At 48.7% G+C, this 20,048-nt stretch overlaps 1 protein-coding gene across 4 annotated transcripts in view; it reads left to right on the forward strand.

The window, feature by feature from the left end:
- The window catches only part of ATP2B2 (ATPase plasma membrane Ca2+ transporting 2), a 371,353-nt gene that overhangs the window by 67,940 nt on the left and 283,365 nt on the right, over nt 1–20,048 (forward strand). For 2 of the 4 annotated variants that reach the window (XM_079795180.1, XM_079795184.1), the window contains exon 2: nt 7,809–7,852. The gene's annotated coding sequence lies outside the window, so the exon portion shown is untranslated. Of the gene's footprint in view, nt 1–7,808; nt 7,853–17,031; nt 17,184–20,048 lie in introns of those variants that run through there. The other 2 variants (XM_079795181.1, XM_079795182.1) reach the window with 1 other exon arrangement.

The following is a 20,048-nucleotide window of genomic DNA, read 5'->3' on the forward strand; positions in this document are numbered from 1 at the left end:
TGGCACATTGTAGATGCTCAATAAACACAGTAGGTGAGCAAGCATCCATACCCATGCTGCCCGCTGGGGGAAATCCTACTGGACTAGATCCAGGCTCTCCCTGGCAGTTCACAAACAGAAGGACAATGAGCTGACATCTTTGGAGCCCCCCAACCATATATATGGATTATCTCCTTCAATTCTCTCAACTATCCAATGAAGTTGAGAACTAATATGCCCCCTGTTTTGGAAGAAAATGATGATGCTTCTCAGAGAGACAGGGAGAATTGACCCAAGGTCACAAGCGAAGAAGGGGCAGGACAAGATTTGTACTCAGGTCTGGCTGACCCAGGAACCTGTGCTTTGAGCCTCTACCTCTGACCCCTCCTTTGTCTTCTCACCTTTGGTTTGTCTACACCCTGTACATGACAGTTTTATATGCAAAGAGATGCATTATTCAGGGATTGAGAACTTGACCTCATGTCACAGCCATTCAGATGTTTTCTCCTTTGTTTCTTTTTTTAAAGTATATTTTTATTGATTTCAGAGAGGCACGGGGGAGGGAGAGAGAGAGAGAGAGAGGAACATCAATGATGAGAGAAAATCATTGATCAATTGTCTCTTGAAGCCCCACCCCACCCTACTTCCACCACCACTGGGGATTGAGCCTGCAACCCGGGCATGTGCTCTGATCAACCACACCGGCTGGGCTGTTTTCTCTTTTGTATACTCTGGGTCCAAAGGTAGAGCCTCTTGCTGATTCTGTTATTGGGGGGTGGCTTGACTGGCTGCCTTCAGCGTATCACTTTGCAGAAGCCAAATCTGACTGACAGATTAAGTGCCTACAGTCAGCATTGGAGGTGCTTGGGGAGGCTTTGGCCTCTGGAAGGCATTGGAGGGCCACAGGATGCTGAGATAGTAGGACTCATTTGACTCAACCCCTTATTTTACACATGGGGAAACAGAGGTCCAGGAAAGGGAGGGAGTTTATCCAAGGTCAGAGAGTTTTAAAAACAAAATGAGAAGCAGAGGCTCTGGGCTTTCTGGGCACTGTTGCTCACCTTTGCCTCAAGGCCTTACTGACAAAATGGAAACTGGGGAAGGTTATCTCTACCAGGCTGTTGTGGTACCTGAAATTTCACCATTAATTCTATTGTCTTAGAGAGATTCTGCTAGTTCTCTAACAGAATGAAAATACCTTTGGATGGGTGAAGTGGGGAGAGAGATCCTAAGTCATCAGTCAGACAATTTATTCGTGTCTCCCCTCATCCCCTCTCTTTCCATCTATATCTCCATCTATCCACTTATCTGTTTCTCCAACCATCCTTATAGCCAACCATCCACCTATCCATCCATCCACCCACCCATTCATCCATCCATCCATCTACCTACCAACCCCTTCACCCATGCAGCCCTTTTAGCAGATTCTCACTGAACACCAATTCTGTGACTGTCTCTGTGGGATAAAACAATGAGTAAGTCTCAGTTTTGGCCTCTGCAGAGCCCCCAGTGTCCTGGAAGCAGCAGAGCTATGAGGCCACATTTCCCCTGCGCTGTGAGGACCACACTGAGGGAGGTGTTCACAGCTGGGCTTCACAAGCAGAAAGAATCTACTGCCCCTCACCCTGAGTTCTTCATTCCAGCTCTTGCTGTGTGTGCTTGGGCAAGGCCGCTCCCCTTTGGACTCAGTGCACCCATCTGTGATGTGGGCAGATTGGACTAGATTCATGTTTCCCAGACTCCAGTCATTCATACACCTCCCTCCACACCTGTAGATTAGATCACCTGCACTAAAAAAGTACTTAATGTCCTTATTCAAATGAGCTCACTTTTTTTTAACCTAAATAAATTTTAGAATGAAACCTTACTGATACCATAATGGGAAAATATGGTAATAGCTGTTATAAATAAAAAGTAACTGTAAAAATAATTATTAAAAAAGAGGAAAACTGCTAGTGTGGTTAAATTCTAGGTAGACATTGCTTCCCACTAGTGTGGTTAAATTCTAGGTAGACATTGCCTGTTCTTGGTTAGGAGAGAACTTAGCAAGTATTGGAGAGGTGGTAAAAGTCACCTCGGACTCTCCCCTGGGAGTGTTTTCCCTGCAGTGTGCCTCAATATCATGGAGTGATGGTGGGGATGAGGGTCACCCCTGAAGGGTCTGAGTATAGATGCCACTCTTGTGCAGGAGGGGAAACATTGCCCTGGAGGAAGCTTCAGTTCACATGCTGTCCTGGCCACTTCCTTCTGAGCCCTTTGCATGTGCCCTGGGCCTGACCCCTCCTGAGAAGTCACACCTCTCCCATAGGCCTCCAGAAGGGTCAGGAAGCCGTGGGCCAGATTCTGTAACTCAAACTAGGTGGTATCTACTTCAAATCCTGACTGAGGAGGGAAACCAATATGGAAATCTGAAGCCAGCCCATCGGTGCTCAGCAGGCGTCAGGTGCAGCCCATTACTCAGAGAGGGCCCTGACCTTTTCCGGTTTTACCTTCGGCCACCAGACTTCTCCATCCTGTCTCTATCACCCCTCACCCAGGGTCCCTAAAGCCCATGACAGTATAGACCCCACGGTGTGGTCTTTCTGAATTTCCCTGTGGCATTATCAGGTCTGATCAGAAAACAGTATGTCTCTTAGCTATGCCAATGCCTGAAGTGTCTCACTAACGCTTCATGCCCCTGGAAGGCAGGTGATCTGGCGGATGGAGCCAGAAGGTCCGGGGTTTGGGTTACCTTGTGTTCTGATGGCTCCCTGCGTGTCCTCACCTCTGGGTTTGGGGGGTTGCTGAGCCTGCTGCAGCAACACTAACATCAAGGGTATTATTTTCTTGAAAAAATGTTCCATTTTGGACTCAGATTTCAGAAGGATATTTGAAATACTAAAGCTGCTGCCAACTCTGTTGAGGACAGAGAAAAGGACTTGGCTCCAGCTGGGGCCCATGGCAGGGAGGGGTGGTCTTTGCAGCCCCCAGACCCCACTCCCAGATCTGAACAGCCAAGTCAGAAAAGCCCCGAGTAGGGAAAGGTTAAAAACACAGCTTTGGGTTTTGCCTTAGGAAGTGCTTTTCCTCTCCAGGTAATAGGTATATTTTCTCATGCAGTTCTTGCAATTCTGATCTTCCTTCCTTCCTTTTTTCCTTCCTTCCTTCTGTCCTTCCTCCAGGCTGGTGTTCAACTAACTGGCATGGTCAGGAGAGCCCTGTAGGTTATTTATAGCTTGTGGCCCTCTTGGTACATGCCAGGGCTATACTATTTGTCAAATATGTTAAATCTCCTTTATTCAAAAATATTTATTGAGCACACACTGTCAAGCCCTGGGAAACCTCTGTGTCCAGACATGGTCTCTCCCTCAAATGCGTGTGGTTCACTGCAGAAGGAGACGTACCCCCGACTGCAGTGCAAGGATTGTTGTGGTGGAGATCCAGACAGGTGGCTGCTGTGGGAGCTGGAGGAGGGTGCGCTCCCATCTTGGCCAGAAATGAAGCAGATATTTTGGAAAAGTTACCCAGAGAGTAAAATTCCACACCCCAGACTTTTATTAAATCCCCTATTGACAGAACAGGAAGGTACCTGAGAGATCTTTGAAACTAGTATTCCCTCCCAAGGTGGGTTCTGAGGAATGCTAGGTCAAGGTAGTTTGGGGAATGCTGAGTCAAGCAAAGAATCTAAGCTGGTTTCTATGTTACAGGACTTAGCAGAGCCTTGATCTATTTAGACGTTGCTTTCTGAAATCTACTAGGAAGGCGATGGCTCCAGCATGAAACACGGTGCCGTGTTTTCAGGAGCCTCTCAAAAGACTAGTGCTCCCCGGTGTCACCTGGGAAACTCTAATCTAGTCCAACTCCCTTGTTCACAGATAAAGGAAACTGAGGCCAAGAGAGTGGCTGGCACTTGCCCAATATTTTACAGGGAGCAGGGGGCCAAGCTAGGACTAAAACCCAGGGCTCCTTCCCTGCAAGAAGGCTCTTTAGGGTGTGTGGTTTGGGCTTTGAGTGCTAGTGGCACCTGAGAAGAGTGGGATCCATGTGGGCTGAAGCAGTCCTGGAAAGATTCCTGGAGGAGGTGGGATATGAGCTGGAAAGTCTTGGGCCCCTGGTTGCCATTGACTCGTGACTTTATTGTCTAAACAGTAGCACCACTGCAAATCAGATATACACTCACTGATGCCCAGTCTGCCTGGAAAGGACTCCAGGCTGGGCAGGGCTTCCCACCAGGGAGATTTCAGTCCCTGAACTCACAAAGGATGCAAGCACTTGCAAGTGCACTTTCCAGGTCCTCTCTTCCTGGAAGCCTTGCCTGACTGCACTGCAGCCTCTAAGTCAAAATGGTCTCTCACCCAAATTCTTGCCCTGGGTGTCATTTTATTGTGAGTTTTGGTTTTAGCCAGTGTGAGAGCAGAGCTGGTGCTTTAGTCTTCTTTGTTACAGTTAATGTTTATCAGGAATTTACTGCGTGCGGGGCACAGCACTCAGTGTTTCCCCTTCTCATTTACCTTCTCCATTCAGTCGCTGTTTCTAACCTCATTTTACGGAGGAGAAAACTGGGGCTCAGGAGGTTGAAGTGACTTGCTTGAAAACATGGACCAGCAAATGATGCAGAGACTCGAACCCAGGCCTTCGTGTCTCTTTAAGTGTCTGGCTTGTGAAATTGGACAGAACTGAGTCATGGATAACCTCACAAGCATCCTGCTCTCCCTGGGGCAGTGACCTGAAGCCTGCCTGGCCTCTCCTGTGTTTACGAGGCTGGAGTTGGGGCCCCTGCCCAGCGACCATGCTCCACGCTCAGCACTGTCTTAGCTTGTTGACTGTAAGAGGATCCAGGGTGTGTGCCCTTCTACACCTGCAATGCAGAAGGGCAAGAATCAGACTGACAGCTGGCATGGCCCCCAGGCTCCCAGACCCACTGCCCCTATGTTCGACCTTTAGGAGTCCTGATTTCACTCTCCCTCATGTCTCTCCAGAACTTTCCATGCTGGGGGCCCGGCAGTTTTTCCACCAATTACCCCCATCTCAATCCCTCACCTTTATTTATGGACAGGAAAACTTGGACCCAGGGTTCACAGCTGTTGTCCGTGTGGATGAAATTTAACAGTGGTGACACCCAAGAAGCAGCCTGCCTTGGTTTAGGCCAAGGGCTGGGGTCTTCTTTCCTCCATAATTAAAAATTCACCAGTGAAGACAGATTGCTCATCAATCTTTCATCCCAGCAGTTCCCGCTGGGGAGGAAAGGGGCACCGGCCTCGCTGCCCACAGCCCAGGACCTTGCTCATGTGCGTGAGCTCAGGGCCTTGTGTGTGCAGCAGGCAGGCCCACCCAAGCTGGGAAGGCCCCTTGAATATCACAGGGTGTGACAGGTGGCCAATGCTGAGCTCTCTGCCCCCCATAACCTGAGACTTCGGGAAGAGGCCCACAAAGGGTCAGAAAGTGAGTGTGAGGAGCAAAACAGTCAGGAGGCGTCTGAATAGCCACATGGCTAGTCCTATCCAATTGACACTAGGGGAGATGCACACTTAAAGTTGCTAAGAGAGTAGATCTTAAATGTTCTCACCACAACAAAGAAATGGTAATGCTGTGATGTGATGGAGGTGTTAGCTTACACGATGGTGGTAATGACATATAATGACCTGATCATTACTAAGTATATCAGATCAATACATTTTACACCTTAAACGAACACAATGTTATATGTCAGTTGTACCTCAATAAAACTGAAGAAACACACACACACACACGCACACTCCATGTTTTAGCCAAGTGGAAAAAGTTAATACAAACAAGCGAACAGTGGGATAAGGTGTTGGAGGACCTCAGCACAGGGCCAGCCTGGGGAAAGCACCCTCGTCGGCAATGGTGTTGCCTCTGCCTCAGGACTCACCGACTGTGCTGGTCTAAGGATGTTAGGTAACTTCTCAGGGACTGAATTTGCTCATCGGTAACATGGGAATCTTAATAGTGCCTGCCCCAGGGAGTTGGGGTGAGGTGTGAATGAACTGGGGATCACTCGCCCCTGACCGCTGGCCCAGTATGAGGTCATGGCACTTGGGCAATGGCCACCCTACCCTGTGGGGAGCCCCTGACAGCTGTCCTTGAGGAGGGCCCAGCACTTTTACGGCTCCTTATAAACGTTATAAAATCGAGTAAGCCCAGCCTGACATCAGTCGCCTGACACAGCCAGGCCCTCATGTGTCCTGGGCCAGGAGGACGAGGCAGCCTGGCGGACAAAGCACTGGCTCTGTCACTATCCGCTTGTGAGGCCTGTGCAAGCCCCACTCATTTCCTGGCCTGTTTTCCCGTCTGACCAAAGTAGGTACCAGAGCAGATGATCTCCTGGGTCACTTCCGACTCTGGGTTCCACGAAACCCTGCACGTTTCCTCTTGTCAGGCTAGGGCTTTTCCCAGAATAGATTTGGGGAGGGGAGCCCTCCGCTGGCTACTTCGTGCATCCTGTGACCACTGTGTCTGCCTCGTGCCGGCAGCTGTGCTCGGGGACCTCTGGGAACCTGGGCTGGGCTGTCTTTCCCAGAATGGAACAGCCTGCCTCCACAGTGAGAGGAATTTGAAGGGTGTCTAGTGGAAGAGAACAGGCAGAGGCAGTGAGGGGGACTCAGGACCTGGGCTAAGCTCCAAATGCTGGGGGCCAGGGCAGGGGCAGGCACTGGGGGAAATGGCAGAAAACTGGAGTTCAGGCCAGGTGAGCAGGACAGAGGCTCGGCACCAACTACTAGGCCTTGGGGTAGAACTGAGCTCCTGACACTTGGGAGGACCTGGTTAGCCTTGCCTTGGGGCCTGCGGCTCCTGTGGGTGAACAGAAACAGGACCACTGTGCTGGACATCTGCCATTTGCCCCTTGAGATTCACTCTCCACCCTTTCTCCCCACCTGTGCCCCAGGAGGTGTCTTGTATGCATCAGTGCCCCTCTCCCCCTCTGGCTTCCTGTTGGCTTTGACCAATGTGGAGCTCTGGCAGGATATAGAGTGAGGGGGGAGAAACGTTAGGGTATTTAGTCTCTCAGCTCGCTCTCTCCCTCAGAGTCACCTTAAGTTGGCTGCATGCCTTGACCACAGGTGACAACTCTGTTGGGCTCTCTTCCACGCAGCCCTCTCTGTGCCTGGGTCTGGAAACCATTCTCTCCTCCCACCCCCTTCCAGACTAGGGGTGGTAGCAAAGGAACCCTCACTTCTCCTCTCCTGCTACAGGCCTTTGTCAAAATGTCCTTTATTAAACACTCAGGACCCCGTCTGATTCATCTCCACAGCTGCAGAGCAGGAATATTGGAAAGGGACCCTGGAGAGGGGGCAGCAGGGCTCCCCATCCAAACTTTGTCTGGAGTCTGCCCCAATCTTCTTTCCCTGGATTTCTCCAAGGGACGGTCCTGGCATTCTCCCTCCGGACTTCTCAGCTTATGTGTCTGGAGCAGGAAAAGGGAGGGGTGGGGTGGGAGCCCAGGCAAACCCAAAAGGTGAACATGCTGGGCTTCCAGGTCAAGGGCAGACACCAGAGCAGGGGCTGAACTCCAGATAGGGGGCAGAGGGAGATGGCAGACAGGGTGGGATAGAGGAGCATTTGTGGGTCTACAGAGGTAGCCCATGTGGATCCAGCCCTGCAGCATCCTGCTGGCACTTGGCCCAGAGGTGCAGCTCTCCCCAAGGGATTCAGAAAGTGAGACTAATGCATGAAATCCCTTGGTTTATAAATACTGGGATCAGTTCAAGTATTAAATTTTCAACCAAATATTAAATTTGAAATAGTCAGATCTGGATCCCTGGCCACCAGTTTGTGACGTATAAAATACAAGCCCTTCTGATGGGCCTTTCTGATCTCTTTGCTTGTAGGTTTCCCACACCTGGAGCCAGACTGAGAGCAGCCCAGGAGACAGGTGAGTGTTTGAGCAAGATCCTTGGTTCACTTGGGGGGACTCAGGATCCTTACTCACAGCTGTGTGCACACTTCAGCGCCGTTAGTAACCCCAGATCTGTTAGTGGTTTGCAAACCACCTGTCTGTACAGTCAACCACCCCTATCGCCCCACCCCTGCTGCTCTGACCACCTTTCCAGTACTGGAGCTCTCAGCAGCCACTCCCAAAACCTGTGGGCCTGCAGGTAGCAGGGTGGAAGAGGGAAGCTCCAAGCTAATTGGAAGCTGCAGTTTGGACATATTTCCTGCATGTATGACTTCTCCCCTTTCCAGTCCCCACAGAGCCTGGGTGTTGTCATCTTTACTTCGGTGTGATATCCTACCAAATAGAGGTGCACTCGGATGAGTAAATGTCCTTTTGAGATAAAGAGCAATATTTCTGTGCAGACTGGCTATCATATCAGTCATTCATCCTTTGCTATCTTTTAACACCATCATGGAAGTTTTGTTTGTTTGGGGAGTGGGTATTTGAGAAGGAGGTGTAATGTGCCCAGGGCGTGAGTCCAGTCTGGGAGCATGAAGAGGCCTATCCCCTGGAGCTTAATGACTGTGAGTCCATCCATTTACAAATGAACATTTGGGGACACAGCCCCCCTTGCCTGGGGCACTTCCTGGGAGTTCTGCCAGTGGCCCGGGGCTACTATTTCCCCAGCAACGTCTAAGAAATTGTCCTTCACAGTGTGTGCTTGTGTGGACCTGGCTTCATTCCTAGGTGGAATAAGCTTGCTCCCAAGTTTGATAGAATAAAGCCTTCCCCAACCAGTGCCCCTCCCCATGACCTGTCATAGCACCCAAATTGCCACCATCTGTGTCACTCCTTAGGAGCAGATGAGAACGCTTTAAAAGCTTCCTTCAAAATGTCATCTGTAGGTTAGTAGTGGTTATTTCTAACTCATGAGAATATGAGCAATTTCGGTTTTCTGTTTTCCAAGTTTTATGTAATAAGTATGTGTTACTTTACTCCCCAACCCCCACCCCTGAATGCTATCTGGAGTGGCCCAGCAACCCATGGGCACCCATGTCCATTGTAGAAATTATCTGACCAGATCTAGCAGGGTTTGGGGAACTGGGACATGGGAACAGGTAACTTTTGATGGTGAAGTAAAAGGTGATACTAGGGAAGGATTAAAGATCTATCAAAAGTGAATGTGGCCTCCTTCTCCGATTTTCCTGTGGTCATAAACCAAAGAGACAAATTATTTTCTGAAAATAATGTAGCCTTGGTTTGTCCCTTTGTTCAAGTGCTTATCACCTCAGAATATAATTGTTTCTCCCTCTCCACACTCTGCTCCTCCAAGAGTGGGGCCCTATCTACTCTGCATTTCCAGGGCTCAGCAAGGTGTTAATTGTATGGGAACTTGTATTTGCTGAGTCCCTGTCCCATGACAGGCACAGAGCTAAGGATGTGATGGGAATCTCTTACTTCAGTTCATCCTGAGAACAAGGCAGAAGGCTTCTCCCCACTCTGCAGGTAAAGAGACTGAGGCTCAGAGAAGTGAAGCAGTTTGCCCAAGGTCACAACTGGTGAGGGGCTGGATAGGAACCCATGTCCATCTGACTTCAAAGACCTAATTTTTTCCACCACATGCCTGTGAAAGCAACGTCACTTTTTTAAAAGGTTGGAAAATACAGATTACAACTGATTCACAGTTTTACGTCCTTGTTACCACAGGGTTTTATTCTTCCTCTTTTTATCTACCTGTGCCTGCTCTGACATGCTACTGCATTCTTCTCTCGGCTATCACACCACTGTGGCTGTTCTCAAACAGTTAGTGCGTCAGTGGGAATTTGTGATCCAGATGAGCAGGTGGAGCATCACCTGGTGGGGTCAGGTGGGCCTTGTTGGCTCATGTGCCTGTGAGGCACACACAGCCCTGCCTCCTCCCATCCCTGCACACCTGTGCCTCATGTTGCCAGTGAGATCAGAAGGTGGAACAGGACATCTGGGCTGGATCTGGGAGCCATCCTGGAGTCGTCCTGTCCCCACAGACCCTGTCCTAGGGTAGTGTGTGTAATGGTTAAACTCTTGGTGGTAGAGCCAGGCAAAACTGACTTTCAGTCCTGACTGCTTCATTCCCAAACTGTAGGTAGCCTTGGACAAGTGAGTGACAGTACTTCTCTGAGCCTCAGTTTCCCAATCTGTAAAATGCATACCCACTCCATCGAGTGTTGTGATTATAGCCAGACCACCTCCTTCCCTTTCCTTTCTAAGTAACCAGGCTTTAACCTGAAGGGCAACTTTGTCATAGCCAGGGATGGATATCACTTTCTGGGCATTGACTATAGCCATATAGTGTAGGTTTTCTTTGTTCTTCCTTTTGTATTTTTTTAAAGATGTCTAAAATTATTACATAGATTCTAGGGAGCTTTTGATATGTGTGATTAGAAGTTGTTACACCCCCAGAGTGGCATAACTTTATAGAACATTTTAGGAATTTAAAAAAGTTTTCTCTTTCAAAATGTGAGTAACCAGTAATTCCACTTTTAGCGAATTTGCCCTGAGGAAATAGCCCAAGACACCTACTAAGATTTATCTACAGGGATGTTTATGGCAGCATTGTTTTTATCAGTGAAAAATGGGGAACACCATCAGTGCAATAGCAGGGATTGGGGATGCCTCTTACAGCACATGCAGATAGTGGAAGGTTCTAGGCAGCCATTGTATACGATGGTTGAGATGAATTTTAATAACTTAGGGGGAAATATTCAGATTTCAGTGCTGAGTGGAAAGGCAAATTGCCAAAATTAATCCTAACTGCATTTTTAAAAATAGGTACAAAGGACATAAGTAAGCAAAGTAGAAAAAGGAGAGAGAGAATAAGAGGGTGGGGAAGTGTGGGAGGGTAACAGGTAAGTTATTTTCTTCTCTGTACTTTTCTGCATTTTCTATGTCCCACAGTGGGATGTTCACTGTGTATATTATTATCACAAAGAGTAGTTATAGTTAAGAAAAATTCTCTGCCCCCACCATATGTGTGTATGTGTGCCAGTCAGCAATATATATTGGCATTTTCCACTCAAAAGAGTTCTTTTTCTCAAAACGTTTTTTTTTTATCCAGAGCCAATGCCAATGTCATGTGGTCTTCCATCCCTAGAACTGTCTTTGGGGTTTGTATTAGTTTGCTAAGGCTGCCATAACAAAATACCACAGACTATGCGGCTTAGGCAATAGAAACTTATTTCCTCACAGTTCTGGAAGGTAGAAGGCCAAGATCAAGGTGTTGGCAAGTGTGGTTTCTTCTGAGGCCCTTTTCCTTGGCTTGTAGATAGCCACCTTCTCCCAGTGTCCTCACATGTTCTTCCCTTGTCTGTGTTGTCTGTGCCCTAATCTTCCCTTCTTATAGGGTCACCAGTCATATTGGATTAGGTCCATCCTAATGACCTCATTTTACCTTAATCAGCTCTCTAGAGACTCTGTCTCCAAATACAGTCACATTCTGGGATGCTGGAGTTGGTGCTTCAACAAATGAATTTTGGGGTCACAACTCGGCTCATAATAGGGGCAGCCTGCCTACTTCTGGTGACTGTGGCTATCTGTTTTGCAGAGCACGGAGCTTGAAGCTTGAGTAGGAGCAGGGGAATGTAGATGAAAAAGACATTGTCCCTGCCTAGAGGTCCCCAGGGAGGTATAATGCAGACACCTAATGCGAGGAGTACACCTCCTCTCTCCAGCAGGACCCAGAGCAAAAGTATAACCCTTCCTAGCTGATCCCATCCATCACCAATTGGCTGCTGAAGGTTAGAGCAAAAGAATTCAGCCCACAAAAATTAATTTTACTAAGAAACTCTCATGCACTTCTATGCTAAGAAGTAGTGAGGTAGCTATAAACAATTAAATCACTCAAATGGACTTCAAAAACAATTTTTCTTAGCATAACTCAAAAACGATTTTGATTTATAAAATCAATGGTGGAGAGAAGGAATAGGATGAGCAAGTCAGGTACGGAAAGTTGTGGTTGTTGAGTTAGTGGAAGCAATGCTGATTATGTAGTGGTAATGAGAGAAAACGTCACTGAGAGTGAGAGCGATAGGGAGAAGCTGAGTCAGGCATCCAGTGGCCAGCAGGCACTTTAGGTTTAAGGTGAAAGGAAATAGGGAGCCACAGCAGGTTCTTGAGCAAAGGTGGAACAGAATGAGAACAGAGCTAAGAGAGACTGCAGCAGAAAAATCTAGTTAGGAGGCTTTGCAGAAGTGCTGCGATGAGGTACTAGATATATAAGTGGCACTCCAGAGGAAGATTTGGGAAGATGTTATTAGTACTATTTCATTTTTCTGGGCCTTTTTCCATGCCTTTTCCTCTAATCACCCCCAACCTGGTAAACTCCTAGGCACCCTTTAAGGCCCCATTCATGGAGCCTCTCTGCCCTGAAGCTTTTCTTGACCTCCTAGGAAGTCACTCCTTCTCTTGGGCTTCCCCCCAGTTAGAGCACTGGCATACCATATTATGGGGACCTGTCTACACATCCTCCTGTTTGCTCTGGGCCTCACTCAGCTAAGAAGTGGGTGCTCAGCAAGTGTCTGTGGGGCAAGATTGATGATGTAAGGGAAACCAGTGATTGGGTATAGGCTGCAGAGGAAGGTAGGTTAAAATATGATTCCAGGGTGAGTCTATAAAATTTTACAAATTATCAAGTTCCTATTATGAGCGTGGCACTGGTAAGAGAGGAGTAAGCAAGGTCCCTACCCTTGCGGAGCTTACAGCCTAATAGGGAAACAGATGATAACATAACAATTATAACGTGATGAATGCTAGGAAGCCAGTTGGCTATGAGAGCCTAATAGTGGGGGAGGATGGTAGAGACAAAGAAGGCTTCCTTGAAGAAGCACTTATTTACGATGAAAATTGTTTCCAATTTTCCATCTACTTGAGTAGGGAGGTCACAGATGTTAGATGATGGACCAAAATGGAGGTGAGAAAAAGGGAAGCCTACAAAGGGCACAGCCGGCGCAAAGGTCCTGTGGTGAGTGAGAAGCATTGGAAACACAGAAACTGAGCTTCACTAGGGAGCAAGTGGGGAGGCTGCTGAAGGAAAGAGGACAGCATCGTGAGGCCACTGTTGTCAGGAGCATTTAGATTTTAGCCTAAGAACACCAGGAAGCTACTGGAGGGTTATAGTCAGGGAGTGATGGGAATAGATTTCTGTTTTTAAGACTTCCCTGGCTGTTGCAATGGAGTGAGTAGATGGCTGGGAGCAGGAAAGGGCCAGTTGGGAGTCTGATGCAGTTGTTCAGGCGAGAAATGGTGGTGGCCTGGACTCGGTGGTTGTGGGTGGTGAGAAGTGGACCAAAAAGAATGACAGTCAAGATGTGGGCAGAAAGGGAGAGTCAAGAATGACTCCAGGTTTTGGATTTAGGTGAGGGCAGAAAGGAGGACATTCACAGAGATATTTGGGGGGGGGGTGCCTTTGCCAAACTCACTTCATGTTGAGCCCCAGTAGTCCTATGTCAGCCCCTCAGAGGGGTTGTGACTCACATGGACCCCAGCAGGTCCGTGGACAGGAATGGCAGGACCTCTCAACATCTAGGGAGGTGAAGAGGCCACTGGCCTGAGGCCCAGCGTCAGGGCCCAGGCTGGGTCCCAGGACTGAGCCCAGGCTCTTGGAGTTGTGGAGGGGGTGGGTAATTGAGAAAGCTTGGCCCCACAATGCATGATAGCTTGGTTTTCAGCATTTTCCTCTGATTCAGCAAAATATCTTCTCTGACAATTGATCGTTATTCCTAGAGATTTGCTTGGTACTCACTTTTTATTTCTTGCTCAAATGTCCTGGGACTTCCTGCCCTGGTAGAGGTTCACACAGGAGTAACCTAAATAACATCTGATGGGTCTGCTCCATCCACTTCTCAGATAACTCTGGCAGTGACTCTGGGACACAGGCCAGGAGGTGTTAGCATTCTCCCATTCTTCAGGTAACAAAACTGAGGCTCACAGAGAGGAGCCACTTGTCCAAAGTCACACAACTCAGAAATGGGAGAAACAAGACTAAACCCCAAGTAAGGAGTTTCCATGCCCAGTGCATTTTTCTCAATCGTGTTTTTTGTATTTAATTTCTTAGTAACTTTTGATGTAAATGGTCTGCCACATTTTGCTTTCAGAGCATCTGTTTGTTACCTGCTAACAAAGCATGTTTTTTGAAAGGGTTTAAACTGTAGAACTCTATTGTGATTCCTTCCACATCTATGTAAATAAGAATAACAACCAGCTGCAAAGCAAGAGATTCCATAAGATACTAGATCATTTGTATGAAACCTTTCCCTGCACCTGGCCAGTTTTCTTGGCGGCATATATTTATTCATTTGACAAATATTTATTAAGCCGAGTACTGGGAATACAGCAGCAAACCAAGTGGCTGTGGGCCCTGTCCTCAGAGAGCTGCAATTCTACTAAGGGAGATGGATGATCAGCAATTACAGTCACATATAATTAACGCCATAGAGGCTCTGGGGGAGAATAAAGCCAGTGAGAGGAGAGAGAGGAGGGGAGGGGCTAGAGAGTGGGCAGGGAAGACCTCTCTGAGGAGGTGGCCTTTAGGACTAGAATGAAAGGAATGAGGATCTAGAACATTCCAGGAAAAAGGAAAAGCACAGCCCTAAGGCAGGTGAAGGCTTGGGCTGTCTGGGGAATATGGAGGAGCCAGGATGGCAAGAAATAGAGCAGGGAGCAAGTGGTAGGAAGTGAGGTCAGGGAGGGAGGTGAGCTGTCAGACAGATAGTGAGGACTTCACTTCATTTCAGGTGGGATGGGGGCATGTGAGAACTCCGGCAGGGGAGTGACTCGGAAGCCCCCTGGGCACATGAGTGGAAGCTTGGAGACCAGGAAGGAGGCTGTTACAGTAACTCAGGGGAGAGAGGATGGGGCTGGAGCAGGACAGCATCAGAAGGTGGAGAAAGGGGCCCCGTATTCTTAGTACATGTGAAAGTTGCGCTGATTAGAGTCACTCTTAGAGTGCATTTGGGGGAAGAGGGAAGGCGAGGAATCATGGGTGACGCTTGAGGTGTATTTCTGACACCAACTGGGGTGCTGAAATTCAAATCTGGCGCTAACTCCCCAGAGTTAGCACAGACACACACACACACACACACACACACACACACACACACACACACCCGTTAAAGAACACAGTTCCCAAGGAGACCATCTCCACTTCAGGTGCTAGCTGCAAGTGGGGTCCCCAACTTACCTCATTTCTGATGGGCCAGCTACAAATCTGCGTTTGAGAACTTGGGAAAGCACTATACTTACAATTGCAGTTCTGTTATAAAGGTTACAGGTCAGGACCACCCAAATGAAGACAGACACAGGGTGAGGTCTGGCAGAGTCCCATGAGGGACATGGCCACCCTGTGGCACATCGATTGTTCACCAACCAAGAGCCACTGAGCCCCTGAGATTTTAGATTTTATTGGGGTTTCATTATGCAGGCACAAGTGATTGAAAATCTCCATTCTCCCTCCCCTAATTCAGAGCCTGTCTTCTAACCCCTCAGCTGGTCTTTCTGGCGATCAGCCCCCATCCCAACTTAGCTGGTTAGCATAAACTCATGGGTGGTCCCCGGGGCTCTATTCCAAGGATATAGTCGCCCTCCCAGGAACCAGGGGCAAAGGACAATCAAATTCTTTATTATACAACAGGATCTAGAGGCAAATGAGTCTGAGGATGCCTGGCCCCCTCCTACTCCCGCCCATTCTCACCAGGTAGCCTCAGGGCCAGTTCTTAAAAAGCCAGTGCTTGGCCGGTTACCTGCTGCAGTCCTATCTCATAGCTTTCTGGAACTTCCCTACCTAGTTCTCGGTATCTTCCATGAGCCCCTGGGAGGGGCAGTTAGGAGAGAGGAAAGCACATCTCTTGATCAGTTGCCATGTGCGAGTGCTGTGCCCAGAGCTTTGTGGGCACTACTTCACTTGAGACTTGCTCCACTTCTGAAAGGGGTGGGCATCCATCGCTCTCTCCATTTCACATGCAGGCAGACTGGGGCTCAGAGAGGCCAAGTAACTTACCCTGGATGACCCAGTCAATAAGCACCCAGAGCAGGATGGGAAGCGGTGTCCGTGGGACCGCAAGCCTCAGTCTAGAGTCTGCCTCCTGCTGCCCGGTGTGCACGCCCTCTGGCGTGGTTTGTGAGGCTGGTGCGACATTGATCCTGAGCTAGTCTCTCAGCTGCTCCTTTCTCCTCCATGTCTTTGCAACCCTAGGGGCCTGCTTTCCTCAAATGCAGTTCACATTGGACTCCACTTTGGAAATCCCTTGGGCAAATCTTGGGAAATCCCAAGGTCCTGGAAATGCCCCTAAATGAGGCACTCAAAACTAAGCAAAGAAAATGAGAAGCTTTAAGAGTCCAGAGGACAGAACTGATTGGTCAGGGCTAGAAGGAAAGCTTGGGCCAGAGCCTAGAATAGTGGAATCTTTTCCTAAGGATGGATGCATAGATAAATAGATGAGAGAAACATAAAAAGGTCAAAAATGGGGGACAGGGAGAAACAAAGGAACCAGGAATGGTCAGAGAGGGTAGGCTGAGTCACAGCTTTTTCCAGACCTATAATGTATCCATTGGGAATATGAGATGACATCAGAAGCAGTAGTGTGGGGGGGTTGAGAGGGAGGGAGCTCAGTTGGTTGAGGAGTGACCTAGCACTATGGGGTCATTCACTGTCTGGCCATGAACTCACCCATGAACAGACCAAAAGCACTGTAGTGTCCCAGTGATATTCACCTCTCGGCCCTGAAACATCAAAAGATGCTGAAATTGCAAGTGAGTTCTGCTGTTCATTATGTTGTGAATTTTATACTGATTCCCATTAAAACAAAACCAAAAACCTGGTAGGCAAAGGAGTTAACTCTCATAGGGTTCACCTTCAGCTACCTGGAACTCCCTCCGCAGCTCCTCCCCTTGCATAGACCGTCAGAGGGCCTGCCTCCACGCTGTCCAGTGACATTTTTGTGTTGGCGAATGGTTTACGTCGCCCTCACCAATGACCTTTAGTTATATGTGTGTTTTTTAATTTAGTTTAGTTCTTTAATTTTCTACCTCATTTTACACAAACTCGTGAAGATCCCAGCTTCAGCCAGGCGTGCCAGGGAGGCTCGTAGTAGCAGGACTGATCAATGCCGGGAGGCTGCTTGCGGCTGCCAGAGCCGCAGTCCTGGGTGGGGGTGGCTGCGGGCTCTGCAGCAGTGGCTCTGTCCGCCTCTGATGCTGGCAGCCAGAGCTCCGGACAGCTGCTCGCTCTGCAGAAGAGCCCAGGGCACCGGAGAGATTTGCTCCTCTGTCAGCACTGGCCCAGGACACACTTAGAAGGGTAAGTGAGGGGCTGCAGGTGCTGTGGACAATGGAGACTGGGAAGGAGCCATGGGCTCTGGGACTTCTAGAGAAACAAAGCTGATAAAGCTGTTGCTGCTGCGGTTGAAGGAGGAAATAGCTCAAGAGCTATTCCTGGTGATTCTATGAAGTAGCAGCAGGACTTGGCTCTGTCTACACTTGAGGTGGCCCAGAATTCTGGGGAAGGAAGGTTGCTATTGGCTTGCACCCAAAGCAAGGCGGTTATAGGACTTCCCCGAAGGAACTGTGCTCCTTCCCTCATTCTTTGCCAGGACCATATACATGCCAGGCTCCCTGCTCCGTACCAGGGGGTTCGAGGAGCACTAGAATGAGGCCTCTACCTAGAAATACTCCTGGTCTTGCCAGGAGGATGGTTGTTTAGATAACTGTAGTGTCATGTGATATATGAAAGGAGACGGTCTGTCTAAGTCAGGAAGAGATTAACTGGGCTTCGGGGTGCTAGAGAATATATTACAGATAAGGGGCCATTTGGGTTGGGTCTCAAAGGATGAGTAGGAGTTCCTCAAAAGGCAGCCAAGATGTTATGGGCATACAAAAATATAATAATGGGCTCATCAGGCCTGAGCAGAGGCTACGGAAAGTTAGCAGAAGAGTCCGATAGGGCCATATCATGAAAGGCCTCAAATGCCAGGTAAAGGAGTTTGGACTCAGTCCTGCAGGTAGGTGAGAGGCACTGAAGACTTTAAAACAGTGGTGTGACATGGTCATTTTTGCATCTTAGAAAACTCAGTCTGGCTATAGCATGGACAGGGTGAGGAGAAACACCGGAAGATCCTGAAGAGAAAAACATGACCTCAAAGTCATGGAGACCAAGGCTTTAGACTGAGACCGTGGAGTCAGGAAGTGGGAACGGAGCAGCACTGTTCTTTTCTGAGGTTGAGTGGCAAGGCTGGTGAAGGATCAACTGTGAGGGAAAAGGAGGGCAGGGCACTGGGTGGGCGAGAGGGCCTCTTGATGAGAGGGGACATGAGGGAGGGAGGAGCTGGTGGAGGGGAGAAGGAAGGAGAACTCCATGGGAAAATCTCTGGAGGTTCCTAGTCAAAGCTGGATTCCTATTACTCCACATGTGGACACTGAACTTGTGATATCAGCCATCAGTCAGACAGCAAGGTCTTACCCTGCACCTACTGTGTGCTTAGCCTCATATTGGGAATCATACGGAGTACAAATATGAAAAAGAGGTGTCACATCCCCACTGTGGGCACATTTTCCAAATATTGAAAGGGAATGCAACTGTGCAGAGCCTAAGCTAGAAGTTGGGCATTTAAAATGACCTCGTGTCTTGGCTAGATGCCAGGAGACCCTGGACAGGGTGACAGAGAGGCAGGGGAGGGGTGACTAGAGACTAGTTATTGAGCATTGCCTCTGCCCACCATTGACCCTTCTCCTAGGAGGCCAGAGATTCTGCTTGGCTTTGGAAAAGACCCCAAGGTTAGTAGAAAGCCCCAGTGCTGGAGGTGTGGGGGATCTCCCAGGTCAAAGTCACCAGGACAGACAATTTTATTGTACTGTGCTGGGCATTCCCCTGTCTGGACATATTCAATCCTCACACAAGAGGATTGGAGAGGCAAAGCATCTAGCCAGTGTCATACAGCCAGTACATAGTAGAACTGGGTTCCTGCCCAAGCCTGGCCAACTTGGGTGTAGGGTTTCTCCTCTCCCTATACTGACCACCACACTAGGGGTGCACTTCAGTCTCTGGGTGAATTGAGACAGTACATGTAAAAACAGTATGAGCCCTAACTGGTTTGGCTCAGTGGATAGAGCATCAGCCTGTGGACTGAAGGGTCCCGGGTTCGATTCCGGTCAAGGGTTGCGGGCACATCCCCAGTAGGGGGTGTGTAGGAGGCAGCTGATTGATGTTTCTAACTCTCTATCCCTCTCCCTTCCTCTCTGTAAAATATCAATAAAATATATTTTAAAAATATATAAATAAATAAATACAGTATGACATTCGTCCCAGAATTATCGAAATAGAGGGGTGTGTGTGTGTGTGTGTATAGACTTCTTCATCATACTTACAGTTATTGAGCACCTACTATGTGCCGGGCCTTGGGGATATAGCAGTGACTGAGACTGACATTGTCCAGGCTCTCAGGGAGTCATGGGTGGGCATATGGGGAAGGCCTTTTACATAACCAGATATGTACAAACACAAGCACACACATAGGCATGCCTTGGTGTTCTAAACCAATGTTAGGAGGATAGACACATTCACCTCACCCAGACACACACAAATACATGCCCCCATGCTCACACTCACAATATCCACTGCTCCGTGCATACCTGTTCACCCACAGGAGTTAACTAAAGAGAGGGATCTAGAACTATAGCCTGATACGGTAGCAGGAGGATTTGAAGTGCCGCCTGCCCTACTTCTCCACAAAGGCCATCGCAGGATCTCAGTGCAGGCTCCTATATCCACCCCCCTCCTCCCACCAGTCACAGTTGAGCTCCTGGAGTTAGATGGTGCAGACTGCAGCTTTTCCCAGGGACTCTGCTGAGAGTCGTCATCACCATCTGTTAAACATGGGCATAGGCGCTTGGTATGCATCGTCTCCTATCACCTTTACTCCAGCCCTGGAGGTGGACACAGTTGTTACCCCAGTTTTATAGGTGAGGAAACCAAGGCTTACAACACTGGGGAAGCCAAACAAAATATACCTGGGGACTGCAGTCTGCAGCCTCTCCTGGACATCTTGTCTAGGGTCTCATTCAGCTCGAATGACAGAGCCTGGACTTGAACCCTGAACTCCTCCACTGGAAACAGCAGCCCTGTGCGAGGGCTGCTCAGGATGACCTGGATGCCAGGGGCCACTTCGGA

Source organism: Cnephaeus nilssonii, assembly GCF_951640355.1.
Source record: "Cnephaeus nilssonii genome assembly, chromosome: 17".
Classification (NCBI taxonomy): domain Eukaryota; kingdom Metazoa; phylum Chordata; class Mammalia; order Chiroptera; family Vespertilionidae; genus Cnephaeus; species Cnephaeus nilssonii.